Source organism: Chionomys nivalis, chromosome 5, assembly GCF_950005125.1.
Source record: "Chionomys nivalis chromosome 5, mChiNiv1.1, whole genome shotgun sequence".
Lineage (NCBI taxonomy): Eukaryota > Metazoa > Chordata > Mammalia > Rodentia > Cricetidae > Chionomys > Chionomys nivalis.
The window spans coordinates 114,931,766-114,950,982 of record NC_080090.1 but is presented as its reverse complement, the minus strand read 5'-3'; positions in this window follow the sequence as shown (position 1 = coordinate 114,950,982).

Here is a 19,217-nt window from a genome sequence, read left to right as displayed (position 1 = left end):
GCACATGTGTTTCTTGGTAAAGAAAAGCAGTTGTTTCCTACGTGTGAAGCATTGTTAGAAGTGAGATCAGTGTTCCTTTCTCAGTACAAGCTTTACTTTGAAAGATAATCACGTTCTCTTGAAAGTTTATTAATTTCACAAAATCTTTAGTAAGAAACGCACATGCTTTTCTTTGTAAAGACAAGCAGTTGTTTGCTACGTGTGCCCGCATTGTTACAACTGAGATCAGTGTTCCTTTTCTCAGTACAAGCTTTACCTTGAAAGATAATCACGTTCTTTTGAAAGTTTATTAATTTCTGAAAAGCTTTTGTAAGAAACGCACATGTGTTTCTTTGTAAAGACAATCAGTTGTTTAGTACGTGTGAAAGCATTGTTTGAATTGAGATCAGTGTTCCTTTTCTCAGTACAAGCTTTACTTTGTAAGGTCATCGCGTTCTTTTGAAAGTTTATTAATTTTAATAAAGCTTTAGTAAGAAAGGCACCTGTGTTTCTTTGTAAAGACAAGCAGTTGTTTGCTACGTGTAATAGCATTTTTAGAACTGAGATCAATGTTCCTTTTCTCAGTACAAGCTTTACTTTCAAAGATAATCATACATTTGAAAGTTTATTAATTTCACGAAAGCTTCAGTAAGAAACGCACAAGTGTTTCTTTGTAAAGACAAGCAGTTGTTTGCTATGTGTCAAAGCATTGTTAGAACTGAGATCAGTGTTCTCTTTCTCAGTACAAGCTTTACTTTGAAAGATAATCATGTTACTTTGAAAGTTATTAATTTCACGAAAGCTTTAGTACCAAACGCACATGTGTTTCTTTGTTAAGACAAGCAGTTGTTTGCTATGTGTGAAAGCATTGTTGGAACTGAGATCAGTGTTCCTTTTCTCAGTACAAGCTTTATTTTGAAAGATCATCGCGTTCTTTTGAAAGTTTATTAATTTCACAATGCTTTAGTACCAAACGCACATGAGTCTCTTAGTAATGCCAAGCACTTGTTTGCTACGTGTCAAAGCATTGTTAGAACTGAGATCAGTGTTCCTTTTCTCATAACAAGCTTTACTTTGAAAGATATTCGCATTCTTTTGAAAGTTTATTAATTTTACGAAAGCTTTAGTAAGAAACGCACATGTGTTTCTTTGTAAAGAGAAGCAATTGTTTGCCACGTGTGAAAGAATTGTTAGAACTGAAATCAGTGTTCCTTCTCTAGTACAAGGATTACTTTGATAGATAATCACATTCTTTTGAAAGGTTATTAATTTCACGAAAGCTTTAGTACCAAACGCACATGTGTTTCTTGGTATAGACAAGCAGTAGTTTGCTACGTGTGAAAGCATTATTAGAACTGAGATCAGTGTTCCTTTTCAAAGTACAATCTTTACTTTGAAAGATAATCGCGTTCTTTGAAAGTTATAAATTTCACGAAAGATTTAGTACCAAACGCACATGTATTTCTTTGCAAAGACAAGCAGTTGTTTCCTACATGTGACAGTATTGTTACAACTGAGATCAGTGTTCCTATTCTCAGTACAAGCTTTACTTTGAAAGATAATCACGTTCTTTTGAAAGTTTATTAATTTCACGAAATTTTCCTTATGAAACGCACATGTGTTTCTTTGTAAAGGCAAGCAGAAGGAACTCTGATTTCAGTTCTAACAATGATTTCACACGTGGCAAAAAATTCCTTCTCTTTACAAAGAAACGCATGTGCGTTTCTTACTAAAGCTTTCGTGAAATTAATAAACTTCCGAAATAACGTGATTATCTTTCAAAGTAAAGCTTATACTGAGAAAAGCAACACTGATCTCAGTTCTAACAGTGCTGTCACACGTAGCAAACTACTGCTTGACTTGACAAAGAAACGCATGTGCGTTTCTTACTAAAGCTTTCGTGAAATTAATAAACTTCCGAAAGAACGTGATTATCTTTCAAAGTAAAGCTTGTACTGAGAAAAGCAACACTGATCTCAGTTCTAACAGTGCTTTCACACGTAGCAAACAAATGCTTGTCTTGACAAAGAAACGCATGGTGCTTTCTTACTAAAGCTTTCGTGAAATTAATAAACTTTCTAAAGAACGAGATTATCTATCAAAGTAAAGCTTGTACTGAGAAAAGCAACACTGATCTCAGTTCTAACAGTGCTTTTACACGTAGCAAACAACTGCTTGTCTTGACAAAGAAACGCATGTGCGTTTCTTACTAAAGCTTTCGTGAAATTAATAAACTTCCGAAAGAACGCGATTACTTTCAAAGTAAAGCTTGTACTGAGAAAAGCAACACTGATCTCAGTTCTAACAGTGCTTTCACACGTAGCAAACAACTGCTTTTCTTGACAAAGAAACGCATGTGCGTTTCTTACTAAAGCTTTCGTGAAATTAATAAACTTTAAAAAAAGAACGCGATTATCTTTCAAAGTAAAGCTTGTACTGAGAAATCAACACTCATCTCAGTTCTAACAGTGCTTTTACAATTAGCAAACAACTGCTTGTCTTGACAAAGAAACGCATGTGGCTTTCTTACTAAAGCTTTCTTGAATATACTAAACTTCCGAAAGAAAGCGATTATCTTTCAAAGTAAAGCTTGTTCTGAGAAAAGCAACACTGATCTCAGTTCTAATAATGATTTCACACGTAGCAAACAACTGCTTGTCATTACAAAGAAACGCATATGCGGTTCTTACTAAAGCTTTCGTGAAATTAATACGATTCCGAAAGAACGCGATTATCTTTCAAAGTAAAGCTTGTACTGAGAAAAGCAACACTGATCTCAGTTCTAACAGTGCTTTCACACGTAGCAAACAACTGCTTGTCTTGACAAAGCAAAGCATGTGGCTTTCTTACTAAAGCTTTCGTGAAATTAATAAACTTTCGGAAGAACGCGATTATCTTTCAAAGTAAAGCTTGTACTGAGAAAAGCAACACTGATCTCAGTTCAAAAAGTGCTTTCACTCGTAGCAAACAACTGCTTGTCTTGATAAAGAAACGCATGTGCGTTTCTTACTAAAGCTTTCGTGAAATTAATAAACTTTAAAAAAAGAACGCGATTATCTTTCAAAGTAAAGCTTGTACTGAGAAATCAACACTGATCTCAGTTCTAACAGTGCTTTCACACGTAGCAAACAACTGCTTGTCTTGACAAAGAAACGCATGTGCGTTTCTTACTAAAGCTTTCGTGAAATTAATAAACTTCCGAAAGAACGCGATTATCTTTCAAAGTAAAGCTTGTACTGAGAAAAGCAACACTGATCTCAGTTCTAACAGTGCTTTCACACGTAGCAAACAACTGCTTTTCTTGACAAAGAAACGCATGTGCGTTTCTTACTAAAGCTTTCGTGAAATTAATAAACTTTAAAAAAAGAACGCGATTATCTTTCAAAGTAAAGCTTGTACTGAGAAATCAACGCTCATCTCAGTTCTAACAGTGCTTTTACAATTAGCAAACAACTGCTTGTCTTGACAAAGAAACGCATGTGGCTTTCTTACTAAAGCTTTCGTGAATATACTAAACTTCCGAAAGAAAGCGATTATCTTTCAAAGTAAAGCTTGTACTGAGAAAAGCAACACTGATCTCAGTTCTAATAGTGATTTCACACGTAGCAAACAACTGCTTGTCATTACAAAGAAACGCATATGCGGTTCTTACTAAAGCTTTCGTGAAATTAATAAGATTCCGAAAGAACGCGATTATCTTTCAAAGTAAAGCTTGTACTGAGAATAGCAACACTGATCTCAGTTCTAACAGTGCTTTCACACGTAGCAAACAACTGCTTGTCTTGACGAAGAAACGCATGTGCGTTTCTTACTAAAACTTTCGTGAAATTAATAAACTTCAGAAAGAACGCGATTACTTTCAAAGTACAGCTTGTATTGAGAAAAGTGACACTGATCTCAGTTCTAACAGTGCTTTCACACTTAGCAAACAACTGCTTGTCTTGACAAAGAAACGCATGTGCGTTTATAACTAAAGCTTTCGTGAAATTAATAAACTTTTGAAAGAACGCGATTATCTTTCAAAGTGAAGCTTGTACTGAGAAAAGCAAAACTGATCTCAGTTCTAACAGTGCTTTCACACGTAGCAAACAACTGCTTGTCTTGACAAAGAAACACATGTGCGTTTCTTACTAAAGCTTTCGTGAAATTAATAAACTTTCGAAAGAACGCGATTATCTATCAAAGTAAAGCTTGTACTGAGAAAAGGAACCCTGATCTCAGTTCTAACAGTGCTTTCACTCGTAGCAAACAACTGCTTGTCTTGACAAAGAAACGCATGTGCGTTTCTTACAAAAGCTTTCGTGAATATAATAAATTTCAGAAAGAACGCAATTACTTTCAAAGTAAATCTTGTACTGGGAAAAGCAACACTGATCTCAGTTCTAACAGTGGTTTCACACGTAGCAAACAACTGCTTGTCTTCACAAAGAAACGCATGTGCGTTTATAACTAAAGCTTTCGTGAAAATAATAAACTTTCGAAAGAACGCGATTATCATTCAAAGTAAAGCTTGTACTGAGAAAAGCAACACTGATCTCAGTTCTAACAGTGCTTTCACACGTAGCAATCAACTGCTTGTCTTGACAAAGAAACGCATGTGCGTTTCCTACTGAAGCTTTCGTGAAATTAATAAACTTTTGAAAGAACGCGATTATCTATTAAAGTAAAGCTTGTACTGAGAAATCAACACTGATCTCAGTTCTAACAGTGCTTTCACACTTAGCAAACAACTGCTTGTCTTGACAAAGAAACGCATGTGCGTTTCTTACTAAAGATTCCGTGAATATAAAAAATTTCAGAAAGAACGCAATTACTTTCAAAGTAAATCTTGTACTGAGAAAAGCAACACTGATCTTAGTTTTAACAGTGCTTTCACACGTAGCAAACAACTGATTGTCTTCACAAAGAAACGCATGTGCGTTTATAACTAAAGCTTTCGTGAAATTAATAAACTTTCAAAAGAACGCGATTATCTTTCAAAGTAAAGCTTGTACTGAGAAAAGCAACACTGATCTCAGTTCTAACAGTGCTTTCACACGTAGCAAACAACTGCTTGTCTAGACAAAGCAACGCATGTGGCTTTCTTACTAAAGCTTTCGTGAAATTAATAAACTTTCGGAAGAACGCGATTATCTTTCAAAGTAAACCTTGTACTGAGAAAAGCAACACTGATCTCAGTTCAAAAAGTGCTTTCACTCGTAGCAAACAACTGCTTGTCTTGACAAAGAAACGCATGTGCGTTTCTTACTAAAGCTTTCGTGAAATTAATAAATTTCCGAAAGAACGCGATTATCTTTCAAAGTAAAGCTTGTACTGAGAAAAGCAACACTGATCTCAGTTCTAACAGTGCTTTCACACGTAGCAAACAACTGCTTGTCTTGACAAAGAAACGCATGTGCGTTTCTTACTAAAGCTTTCGTGAAATTAATAAACTTTAAAAAAAGAACGCGATTATCTTTCAAAGTAAAGCTTGTACTGAGAAATCAACACTGATCTCAGTTCTAACAGTGCTTTCACACTTAGCAAACAACTGCTTGTCTTGACAAAGAAACGCATGTGCGTTTCTTACGAAAGCTTTCGTGAATATAATAAATTTCAGAAAGAACGCAATTACTTTCAAAGTAAATCTTGTACTGGGAAAAGCAACACTGATCTCAGTTCTAACAGTGCTTTCACACGTAGCAAACAACTGCTTGTCTTCACAAAGAAACGCATGTGCGTTTATAACTAAAGCTTTCGTGAAAATAATAAACTTTCGAAATAACGCCATTATCATTCAAAGTAAAGCTTGTACTGAGAAAAGCAACACTGATCTCAGTTCTAAAAGTGCTTTCACACGTAGCAAACAACTGCTTGTCTTGACAAAAGTACGCATGTGCGTTTCTTACTAAAGCTTTCGTGAAATTAATAAATTTCCGGAAGAACGCGATTATCTTTCAAAGTAAAGTTTGTCCTGAGAAAAGCAACACTGATCTCAGTTCTAACAGTGCTTTCACACGTAGCAAACAACTGCTTGTCTTGACAAAGAAACGCATGTGCGTTTCTTACTAAAGCTTTTGTGAAATTAATAAACTTCTGAAAGAACGCGATTATCTTTCAAAGTAAAGCTTGTACTGAGAAAAGCAACACTGATCTCAGTTCTAACAGTGCTTTTACACTTAGCAAACAAGTGCTTGTCTTTAGAAAGAAATGCATGTGCGTTTCTTACTAAAGCTTTCGTGAAATTAATAAACTTCTTAAAGAACGCGATTATCTTTCAAAGTAAAGCTTGTACCGAGAAAAGCAACACTGATCTCAGTTCTAACAGTGCTTTCACACGTAGCAAACAACTGCTTGTCTTGACAAAGAAACGCATGTGCGTTTCTTACTAAAGCTTTCGTGAAATTAATAAACTTCTGAAAGAACGCGATTATCTTTCAAAGTAAAGCTTGTACTGAGAAAAGCAACACTGATCTCAGTTCTAACAGTGCTTTCACACGTAGCAAACAACTGCTTGTCTTGAGAAAGCAACGCATGTGGCTTTCTTACTAAAGCTTTCTTGAAATTAATAAACTTTCGGAAGAACGCGATTATCTCTCAAAGTACAGCTTGTACTGAGAAAAGCAACACTGATCTCAGTTCTAAAAGTGCTTTCACACGTAGCAAACAACTGCTTGTCTTGACAAAGAAACGCATGTGCGTTTCTTACTAAAGCTTTCGTGAAATTAATAAACTTCCGAAAGAACGCGATTATCTTTCAAAGTAAAGCTTGTACTGAGAAAAGCAACACTGATCTCAGTTCTAACAGTGCTTTCACACGTAGCAAACAAGTGCTTGTCTTTACAAAGAAACGCATGTGCGTTTCTTACTAAAGCTTTCGTGAAATTAATAAACTTCTTAAAGAACGCGATTATCTTTCAAAGTAAAGCTTGTACCGAGAAAAGCAACACTGATCTCAGTTCTAACAGTGCTTTCACACGTAGCAAACAACTGCTTGTCTTGACAAAGAAACGCATGTGCGTTTCTTACTAAAGCTTTTGTGAAATTAATAAACTTCTGAAAGAACGCGATTATCTTTCAAAGTAAAGCTTGTACTGAGAAAAGCAACACTGATCTCAGTTCTAACAGTGCTTTCACACGTAGCAAACAACTGCTATTCTTGAAAAAGAAACGCATGTGAGTTTCTTACTAAAGCTTTCGTGAAATTAATAAACTTCCGAAAAAAACGAGATTATCATTCAAAGAAAAGCTTGTACTGACAAAAGCAACACTGATCTCAGTTCTAACAGTGCTTTTACACTTAGCAAACAAGTGCTTGTCTTGACAAAGCAACGCATGTGGCTTTCTTACTAAAGCTTTCGTGAAATTAATAAATTTCCGAAAGAACGCGATTATCTTTCAAAGTAAAGCTTGTACTGAGAAAAGCAACACTGATCTCAGTTCTAACAGTGCTTTCACACGTAGCAAACAACTGCTTGTCTTGACAAAGAAACGCATGTGCGTTTCTTACTAAAGCTTTCGTGAAATTAATAAACTTTAAAAAAAGAACGCGATTATCTTTCAAAGTAAAGCTTGTACTGAGAAATCAACACTGATCTCAGTTCTAACAGTGCTTTCACACTTAGCAAACAACTGCTTGTCTTGACAAAGAAACGCATGTGCGTTTCTTACGAAAGCTTTCGTGAATATAATAAATTTCAGAAAGAACGCAATTACTTTCAAAGTAAATCTTGTACTGGGAAAAGCAACACTGATCTCAGTTCTAACAGTGCTTTCACACGTAGCAAACAACTGCTTGTCTTCACAAAGAAACGCATGTGCGTTTATAACTAAAGCTTTCGTGAAAATAATAAACTTTCGAAATAACGCCATTATCATTCAAAGTAAAGCTTGTACTGAGAAAAGCAACACTGATCTCAGTTCTAAAAGTGCTTTCACACGTAGCAAACAACTGCTTGTCTTGACAAAAGTACGCATGTGCGTTTCTTACTAAAGCTTTCGTGAAATTAATAAACTTTAAAAAAAGAACGCGATTATCTTTCAAAGTAAAGTTTGTCCTGAGAAAAGCAACACTGATCTCAGTTCTAACAGTGCTTTCACACGTAGCAAACAACTGCTTGTCTTGACAAAGAAACGCATGTGCGTTTCTTACTAAAGCTTTTGTGAAATTAATAAACTTCTGAAAGAACGCGATTATCTTTCAAAGTAAAGCTTGTACTGAGAAAAGCAACACTGATCTCAGTTCTAACAGTGCTTTTACACTTAGCAAACAAGTGCTTGTCTTTAGAAAGAAATGCATGTGCGTTTCTTACTAAAGCTTTCGTGAAATTAATAAACTTCTTAAAGAACGCGATTATCTTTCAAAGTAAAGCTTGTACCGAGAAAAGCAACACTGATCTCAGTTCTAACAGTGCTTTCACACGTAGCAAACAACTGCTTGTCTTGACAAAGAAACGCATGTGCGTTTCTTACTAAAACTTTCGTGAAATTAATAAACTTCTGAAAGAACGCGATTATCTTTCAAAGTAAAGCTTGTACTGAGAAAAGCAACACTGATCTCAGTTCTAACAGTGCTTTCACACGTAGCAAACAACTGCTTGTCTTGAGAAAGCAACGCATGTGGCTTTCTTACTAAAGCTTTCTTGAAATTAATAAACTTTCGGAAGAACGCGATTATCTCTCAAAGTACAGCTTGTACTGAGAAAAGCAACACTGATCTCAGTTCTAAAAGTGCTTTCACACGTAGCAAACAACTGCTTGTCTTGACAAAGAAACGCATGTGCGTTTCTTACTAAAGCTTTCGTGAAATTAATAAACTTCCGAAAGAACGCGATTATCTTTCAAAGTAAAGCTTGTACTGAGAAAAGCAACACTGATCTCAGTTCTAACAGTGCTTTCACACGTAGCAAACAAGTGCTTGTCTTTACAAAGAAACGCATGTGCGTTTCTTACTAAAGCTTTCGTGAAATTAATAAACTTCTTAAAGAACGCGATTATCTTTCAAAGTAAAGCTTGTACCGAGAAAAGCAACACTGATCTCAGTTCTAACAGTGCTTTCACACGTAGCAAACAACTGCTTGTCTTGACAAAGAAACGCATGTGCGTTTCTTACTAAAGCTTTTGTGAAATTAATAAACTTCTGAAAGAACGCGATTATCTTTCAAAGTAAAGCTTGTACTGAGAAAAGCAACACTGATCTCAGTTCTAACAGTGCTTTCACACGTAGCAAACAACTGCTATTCTTGAAAAAGAAACGCATGTGAGTTTCTTACTAAAGCTTTCGTGAAATTAATAAACTTCCGAAAAAAACGAGATTATCATTCAAAGAAAAGCTTGTACTGACAAAAGCAACACTGATCTCAGTTCTAACAGTGCTTTTACACTTAGCAAACAAGTGCTTGTCTTGACAAAGCAACGCATGTGGCTTTCTTACTAAAGCTTTCGTGAAATTAATAAACTTTCGGAAGAACGCGATTATCTTTCAAAGTAAAGCTTGTACTGAGAAAAGCAACACTGATCTCAGTTCTAAAAGTGCTTTCACACGTAGCAAACAACTGCTTGTCTTGACAAAGAAACGCATGTGCGTTTCTTACTAAAGCTTTCGTGAAATTAATAAACTTCCGAAAGAACGCGATTATCTTTCAAAGTAAATCTTGTACTGAGAAAAGCAACACTGATCTCAGTTCTAACAGTGCTTTCACACGTAGCAAACAACTGCTTGTCTTGACAAAGAAAGGCATGTGCGTTTCTTACTAAAGATTTCGTGAATATAATAAATTTCAGAAAGAACGCAATTACTTTCAAAGTAAATCTTGTACTGAGAAAAGCAACACTGATCTTAGTTCTAACAGTGCTTTCACACGTAGCAAACAACTGCTTGTCTTCACAAAGAAACGGATGTGCGTTTATAACTAAAGCTTTCGTGAAATTAATAAACTTCCGAAAGAACGCGATTATCTTTCAAAGTAAAGCTTGTACTGAGAAAAGCAACACTGATCTCAGTTCTAACAGTGCTTTCACACGTAGCAAACAACTGCTTTTCTTGACAAAGAAACGCATGTGCGTTTCTTACTAAAGCTTTCGTGAAATTAATAAACTTTAAAAAAAGAACGCGATTATCTTTCAAAATAAAGCTTGTACTGAGAAATCAACACTCATCTCAGTTCTAACAGTGCTTTTACAATTAGCAAACAACTGCTTGTCTTGACAAAGAAACGCATGTGGCTTTCTTACTAAAGCTTTCTTGAATATACTAAACTTCCGAAAGAAAGCGATTATCTTTCAAAGTAAAGCTTGTTCTGAGAAAAGCAACACTGATCTCAGTTCTAATAATGATTTCACACGTAGCAAACAACTGCTTGTCATTACAAAGAAACGCATATGCGGTTCTTACTAAAGCTTTCGTGAAATTAATAAGATTCCGAAAGAACGCGATTATCTTTCAAAGTAAAGCTTGTACTGAGAAAAGCAACACTGATCTCAGTTCTAACAGTGCTTTTACACTTAGCAAACAAGTGCTTGTCTTTACAAAGAAACGCATGTGCGTTTCTTACTAAAGCTTTCGTTAAATTAATAAACTTCTTATAGAACGCGATTATCTTTCAAAGTAAAGCTTGTACCGAGAAAAGCAACCCTGATCTCAGTTCTAACAGTGCTTTCACACGTAGCAAACAACTGCTTGTCTTGACAAAGAAACGCATGTGCGTTTCTTACAAAAGCTTTCGTGAATATAATAAATTTCAGAAAGAACGCAATTACTTTCAAAGTAAATCTTGTACTGGGAAAAGCAACACTGATCTCAGTTCTAACAGTGCTTTCACACGTAGCAAACAACTGCTTGTCTTCACAAAGAAACGCATGTGCGTTTATAACTAAAGCTTTCGTGAAAATAATAAACTTTCGAAAGAACGCGATTATCATTCAAAGCTTGTACTGAGAAAAGCAACACTGATCTCAGTTCTAACAGTGCTTTCACACGTAGCAAACAACTGCTTGTCTTGACAAAGCAACGCATGTGGCTTTCTTACTAAAGCTTTCGTGAAATTAATAAACTTTCGGAAGAACGCGATTATCTTTCAAAGTAAAGCTTGTACTGAGAAAAGCAACACTGATCTCAGTTCAAAAAGTGCTTTCACTCGTAGCAAACAACTGCTTGTCTTGACAAAGAAACGCATGTGCGTTTCTTACTAAAGCTTTCGTGAAATTAATAAACTTTAAAAAAAGAACGCGATTATCTTTCAAAGAAAAGCTTGTACTGAGAAATCAACACTGATCTCAGTTCTAACAGTGCTTTCACACGTAGCAAACAACTGCTTGTCTTGACAAAGAAACGCATGTGCGTTTCTTACTAAAGCTATCGTGAAATTAATAAACTTCCGAAAGAACGCGATTATCTTTCAAAGTAAAGCTTGTACTGAGAAAAGCAACACTGATCTCAGTTCTAACAGTGCTTTCACACGTAGCAAACAACTGCTTTTCTTGACAAAGAAACGCATGTGCGTTTCTTACTAAAGCTTTCGTGAAATTAATAAACTTTAAAAAAAAAACGCGATTATCTTTCAAAGTAAAGCTTGTACTGAGAAATCAACACTCATCTCAGTTCTAACAGTGCTTTTACAATTAGCAAACAACTGCTTGTCTTGACAAAGAAACGCATGTGGCTTTCTTACTAAAACTTTCGTGAATATACTAAACTTCCGAAAGAAAGCGATTATCTTTCAAAGTAAAGCTTGTACTGAGAAAAGCAACACTGATCTCAGTTCTAATAGTGATTTCACACGTAGCAAACAACTGCTTGTCATTACAAAGAAACGCATATGCGGTTCTTACTAAAGCTTTCGTGAAATTAATAAGATTCCGAAAGAACGCGATTATCTTTCAAAGTAAAGCTTGTACTGAGAATAGCAACACTGATCTCAGTTCTAACAGTGCTTTCACACGTAGCAAACAACTGCTTGTCTTGACGAAGAAACGCATGTGCGATTCTTACTAAAACTTTCGTGAAATTAATAAACTTCAGAAAGAACGCGATTACTTCCAAAGTACAGCTTGTATTGAGAAAAGCGACACTGATCTCAGTTCTAACAGTGCTTTCACACTTAGCAAACAACTGCTTGTCTTGACAAAGAAACGCATGTGCGTTTATAACTAAAGCTTTCGTGAAATTAATAAACTTTCGAACGAACGCGATTATCTTTCAAAGTGAAGCTTGTACTGAGAAAAGCAAAACTGATCTCAGTTCTAACAGTGCTTTCACACGTAGCAAACAACTGCTTGTCTTGACAAAGAAACACATGTGCGTTTCTTACTAAAGCTTTCGTGAAATTAATAAACTTTCGAAAGAACGCGATTATCTATCAAAGTAAAGCTTGTACTGAGAAAAGCAACACTGAACTCAGTTCTAACAGTGCTTTCACACGTAGCAAACAACTGCTTGTCTTGACAAAGAAACACATGTGCGTTTCTTACTAAAGCTTTCGTGAAATTAATAAACTTTCGAAAGAACGCGATTATCTATCAAAGTAAAGCTTGTACTGAGAAAAGCAACACTGATCTCAGTTCTAACAGTGCTTTGACACTTAGCAAACAAGTGCTTGTCTTTACAAAGAAACGCATGTGCGTTTCTTACTAAAGCTTTCGTGAAATTAATAAACTTCTTATAGAACGCGATTATCTTTCAAAGTAAAGCTTGTACCGAGAAAAGCAACCCTGATCTCAGTTCTAACAGTGCTTTCACACGTAGCAAACAACTGCTTGTCTTGACAAAGAAACGCATGTGCGTTTCTTACAAAAGCTTTCGTGAATATAATAAATTTCAGAAAGAACGCAATTACTTTCAAAGTAAATCTTGTACTGGGAAAAGCAACACTGATCTCAGTTCTAACAGTGGTTTCACACGTAGCAAACAACTGCTTGTCTTCACAAAGAAACGCATGTGCGTTTATAACTAAAGCTTTCGTGAAAATAATAAACTTTCGAAAGAACGCGATTATCATTCAAAGTAAAGCTTGTACTGAGAAAAGCAACACTGATCTCAGTTCTAACAGTGCTTTCACACGTAGCAATCAACTGCTTGTCTTGACAAAGAAACGCATGTGCGTTTCTTACTGAAGCTTTCGTGAAAATAATAAACTTTTGAAAGAACGCGATTATCTATTAAAGTAAAGCTTGTACTGAGAAATCAACACTGATCTCAGTTCTAACAGTGCTTTCACACTTAGCAAACAACTGCTTGTCTTGACAAAGAAACGCATGTGCGTTTCTTACTAAAGATTTCGTGAATATAAAAAATTTCAGAAAGAACGCAATTACTTTCAAAGTAAATCTTGTACTGAGAAAAGCAACACTGATCTTAGTTTTAACAGTGCTTTCACACGTAGCAAACAACTGATTGTCTTCACAAAGAAACGCATGTGCGTTTATAACTAAAGCTTTCGTGAAATTAATAAACTTTCAAAAGAACGCGATTATCTTTCAAAGTAAAGCTTGTACTGAGAAAAGCAACACTGATCTCAGTTCAAAAAGTGCTTTCACTCGTAGCAAACAACTGCTTGTCTTGACAAAGAAACGCATGTGCGTTTCTTACTAAAGCTTTCGTGAAATTAATAAATTTCCGAAAGAACGCGATTATCTTTCAAAGTAAAGCTTGTACTGAGAAAAGCAACACTGATCTCAGTTCTAACAGTGCTTTCACACGTAGCAAACAACTGCTTGTCTTGACAAAGAAACGCATGTGCGTTTCTTACTAAAGCTTTCGTGAAATTAATAAACTTTAAAAAAAGAACGCGATTATCTTTCAAAGTAAAGCTTGTACTGAGAAATCAACACTGATCTCAGTTCTAACAGTGCTTTTACACTTTGCAAACAAGTGCTTGTCTTTACAAAGAAACGCATGTGCGTTTCTTACTAAAGCTTTCGTGAAATTAATAAACTTCTTAAAGAACGCGATTATCTTTCAAAGTAAAGCTTGTACCGAGAAAAGCAACACTGATCTCAGTTCTAACAGTGCTTTCACACGTAGTAAACAACTGCTTGTCTAGACAAAGAAACGCATGTGCGTTTCTTACGAAAGCTTTCGTGAATATAAATTTCAGAAAGAACGCAATTACTTTCAAAGTAAATCTTGTACTGGGAATAGCAACACTGATCTCAGTTCTAACAGTGGTTTCACACGTAGCAAACAACTGCTTGTCTTCACAAAGAAACGCATGTGCGTTTATAACTAAAGCTTTCGTGAAAATAATAAACTTTCGAAAGAACGCGATTATCATTCAAAGTAAAGCTTGTACTGAGAAAAGCAACACTGATCTCAGTTCTAACAGTGCTTTCACACGTAGCAATCAACTGCTTGTCTTGACAAAGAAACGCATGTGCGTTTCTTACTGAAGCTTTCGTGAAATTAATAAACTTTTGAAAGAACGCGATTATCTATTAAAGTAAAGCTTGTACTGAGAAATCAACACTGATCTCAGTTCTAACAGTGCTTTCACACTTAGCAAACAACTGCTTGTCTTGACAAAGAAACGCATGTGCGTTTCTTACTAAAGATTTCGTGAATATAAAAAATTTCAGAAAGAACGCAATTACTTTCAAAGTAAATATTGTACTGAGAAAAGCAACACTGATCTTAGTTTTAACAGTGCTTTCACACGTAGCAAACAACTGATTGTCTTCACAAAGAAACGCATGTGCGTTTATAACTAAAGCTTTCGTGAAATTAATAAACTTTCAAAAGAACGCGATTATCTTTCAAAGTAAAGCTTGTACTGAGAAAAGCAACACTGATCTCAGTTCTAACAGTGCTTTCACACGTAGCAAACAACTGCTTGTCTTGACAAAGCAACGCATGTGGCTTTCTTACTAAAGCTTTCGTGAAATTAATAAACTTTCGGAAGAACGCGATTATCTTTCAAAATAAAGCTTGTACTGAGAAAAGCAACACTGATCTCAGTTCAAAAAGTGCTTTCACTCGTAGGAAACAACTGCTTGTCTTGACAAAGAAACGCATGTGCGTTTCTTACTAAAGCTTTCGTGAAATTAATAAATTTCCGAAAGAACGCGATTATCTTTCAAAGTAAAGCTTGTACTGAGAAAAGCAACACTGATCTCAGTTCTAACAGTGCTTTCACACGTAGCAAACAACTGCTTGTCTTGACAAAGAAACGCATGTCCGTTTCTTACTAAAGCTTTCGTGAAATTAATAAACTTTAAAAAAAGAACGCGATTATCTTTCAAAGTAAAGCTTGTACTGAGAAATCAACACTGATCTCAGTTCTAACAGTGCTTTCACACGTAGCAAACAACTGCTTGTCTTGACAAAGAAACGCATGTGCGTTTCTTACTAAAGCTTTCGTGAAATTAATAAACTTCTGAAAGAACGCGATTATCTTTCAAAGTAAATCTTGTACTGAGAAATCAACACTGATCTCATTTCTAACAGTGCTTTCACACGTAGCAAATAACTGCTTGTCTTGACAAAGAAACGCATGTGCGTTTATAACTAAAGCTTTCGTGAAATTAATAAACTTTCGAAAGAACGCGATTATCTTTCAAAGTAAAGCTTGTACTGAGAAAAGCAACACTGATCTCAGTTCTAACAGTGCTTTCACACGTAGCAAACAACTGCTTGTCTTGACAAAGAAACACATGTGCGTTTCTTACTAAAGCTTTCGTGAAATTAATAAACTTTCGAAAGAACGCGATTATCTATCAAAGTAAAGCTTGTACTGAGAAAAGCAACACTGAACTCAGTTCTAACAGTGCTTTCACACGTAGCAAACAACTGCTTGTCTTGACAAAGAAACACATGTGCGTTTCTTACTAAAGCTTTAGTGAAATTAATAAACTTTCGAAAGAACGCGATTATCTATCAAAGTAAAGCTTGTACTGAGAAAAGCAACACTGATCTCAGTTCTAACAGTGCTTTTACACTTTGCAAACAAGTGCTTGTCTTTACAAAGAAACCCATGTGCGTTTTTTACTAAAGCTTTCGTGAAATTAATAAACTTCTTAAAGAACGCGATTATCTTTCAAAGTAAAGCTTGTACCGAGAAAAGCAACACTGATCTCAGTTCTAACAGTGCTTTCACACGTAGTAAACAACTGCTTGTCTAGACAAAGAAACGCATGTGCGTTTCTTACGAAAGCTTTCGTGAATATAATAAATTTCAGAAAGAATGCAATTACTTTCAAAGTAAATCTTGTACTGGGAATAGCAACACTGATCTCAGTTCTAACAGTGGTTTCACACGTAGCAAACAGCTGCTTGTCTTCACAAAGAAACGCATGTGCGTTTATAACTAAAGCTTTCGTGAAAATAATAAACTTTCGAAAGAACGCGATTATCATTCAAAGTAAAGCTTGTACTGAGAAAAGCAACACTGATCTCAGTTCTAACAGTGCTTTCACACGTAGCAATCAACTGCTTGTCTTGACAAAGAAACGCATGTGCGTTTCTTACTGAAGCTTTCGTGAAATTAATAAACTTTTGAAAGAACGCGATTATCTATTAAAGTAAAGCTTGTACTGAGAAATCAACACTGATCTCAGTTCTAACAGTGCTTTCACACTTAGCAAACAACTGCTTGTCTTGACAAAGAAACGCATGTGCGTTTCTTACTAAAGATTTCGTGAATATAAAAAATTTCAGAAAGAACGCAATTACTTTCAAAGTAAATCTTGTACTGAGAAAAGCAACACTGATCTTAGTTCTAACAGTGCTTTCACACGTAGCAAACAACTGCTTGTCTTGACAAAGAAACGCATGTGCGTTTCTTACTAAAGCTTTCGTGAAATTAATAAACTTTAAAAAAAGAACGCGATTATCTTTCAAAGTAAAGCTTGTACTGAGAAATCAACAATGATCTCAGTTCTAACAGTGCTTTCACACGTAGCAAATAACTGCTTGTCTTGACAAAGAAACGCATGTGCGTTTATAACTAAAGCTTTCGTGAAATTAATAAACTTTCGAAAGAACGCGATTATCTTTCAAAGTAAAGCTTGTACTGAGAAAAGCAACACTGATCTCAGTTCTAACAGTGCTTTCACACGTAGCAATCAACTGCTTGTCTTGACAAAGAAACGCATGTGCGTTTCTTACTGAAGCTTTCGTGAAATTAATAAACTTTTGAAAGAACGCGATTATCTATTAAAGTAAAGCTTGTACTGAGAAATCAACACTGATCTCAGTTCTAACAGTGCTTTCACACTTAGCAAACAACTGCTTGTCTTGACAAAGAAACGCATGTGCGTTTCTTACTAAAGATTTCGTGAATATAAAAAATTTCAGAAAGAACGCAATTACTTTCAAAGTAAATCTTGTACTGAGAAAAGCAACACTGATCTTAGTTCTAACAGTGCTTTCACACGTAGCAAACAACTGCTTGTCTTGACAAAGCAATGCATGTGGCTTTCTTACTAAAGCTTTCGTGAAATTAATAAACTTTCGGAAGAACGCGATTATCTTTCAAAGTAAAGCTTGTACTGAGAAAAGCAACACTGATCTCAGTTCAAAAAGTGCTTTCACTCGTAGGAAACAACTGCTTGTCTTGACAAAGAAACGCATGTGCGTTTCTTACTAAAGCTTTCGTGAAATTAATAAATTTCCGAAAGAACGCGATTATCTTTCAAAGTAAAGCTTGTACTGAGAAAAGCAACACTGATCTCAGTTCTAACAGTGCTTTCACACGTAGCAAACAACTGCTTGTCTTGACAAAGAAACGCATGTCCGTTTCTTACTAAAGCTTTCGTGAAATTAATAAACTTTAAAAAAAGAACGCGATTATCTTTCAAAGTAAAGCTTGTACTGAGAAATCAACACTGATCTCAGTTCTAACAGTGCTTTCACACGTAGCAAACAACTGCTTGTCTTGACAAAGAAACGCATGTGCGTTTCTTACTAAAGATTTCGTGAAATTAATAAACTTCTGAAAGAACGCGATTATCTTTCAAAGTAAAGCTTGTACTGAGAAATCAACACTGATCTCAGTTCTAACAGTGCTTTCACACGTAGCAAATAACTGCTTGTCTTGACAAAGAAACAAATGTGCGTTTATAACTAAAGCTTTCGTGAAATTAATAAACTTTCGAAAGAACGCGATTATCTTTCAAAGTAAAGCTTGTACTGAGAAAAGCAACACTGATCTCAGTTCTAACAGTGCTTTCACACGTAGCAAACAACTGCTTGTCTTGACAAAGAAACACATGTGCGTTTCTTACTAAAGCTTTCGTGAAATTAATAAACTTTCGAAAGAACGCGATTATCTATCAAAGTAAAGCTTGTACTGAGAAAAGCAACACTGAACTCAGTTCTAACAGTGCTTTCACACGTAGCAAACAACTGCTTGTCTTGACAAAGAAACACATGTGCGTTTCTTACTAAAGCTTTAGTGAAATTAATAAACTTTCGAAAGAACGCGATTATCTATCAAAGTAAAGCTTGTACTGAGAAAAGCAACACTGATCTCAGTTCTAACAGTGCTTTTACACTTTGCAAACAAGTGCTTGTCTTTACAAAGAAACGCATGTGCGTTTTTTACTAAAGCTTTCGTGAAATTAATAAACTTCTTAAAGAACGCGATTATCTTTCAAAGTAAAGCTTGTACCGAGAAAAGCAACACTGATCTCAGTTCTAACAGTGCTTTCACACGTAGTAAACAACTGCTTGTCTAGACAAAGAAACGCATGTGCGTTTCTTACGAAAGCTTTCGTGAATATAATAAATTTCAGAAAGAACGCAATTACTTTCAAAGTAAATCTTGTACTGGGAATAGCAACACTGATCTCAGTTCTAACAGTGGTTTCACACGTAGCAAACAGCTGCTTGTCTTCACAAAGAAACGCATGTGCGTTTATAACTAAAGCTTTCGTGAAAATAATAAACTTTCGAAAGAACGCGATTATCATTCAAAGTAAAGCTTGTACTGAGAAAAGCAACACTGATCTCAGTTCTAACAGTGCTTTCACACGTAGCAATCAACTGCTTGTCTTGACAAAGAAACGCATGTGCGTTTCTTACTGAAGCTTTCGTGAAATTAATAAACTTTTGAAAGAACGCGATTATCTATTAAAGTAAAGCTTGTACTGAGAAATCAACACTGATCTCAGTTCTAACAGTGCTTTCACACTTAGCAAACAACTGCTTGTCTTGACAAAGAAACGCATGTGCGTTTCTTACTAAAGATTTCGTGAATATAAAAAATTTCAGAAAGAACGCAATTACTTTCAAAGTAAATCTTGTACTGAGAAAAGCAACACTGATC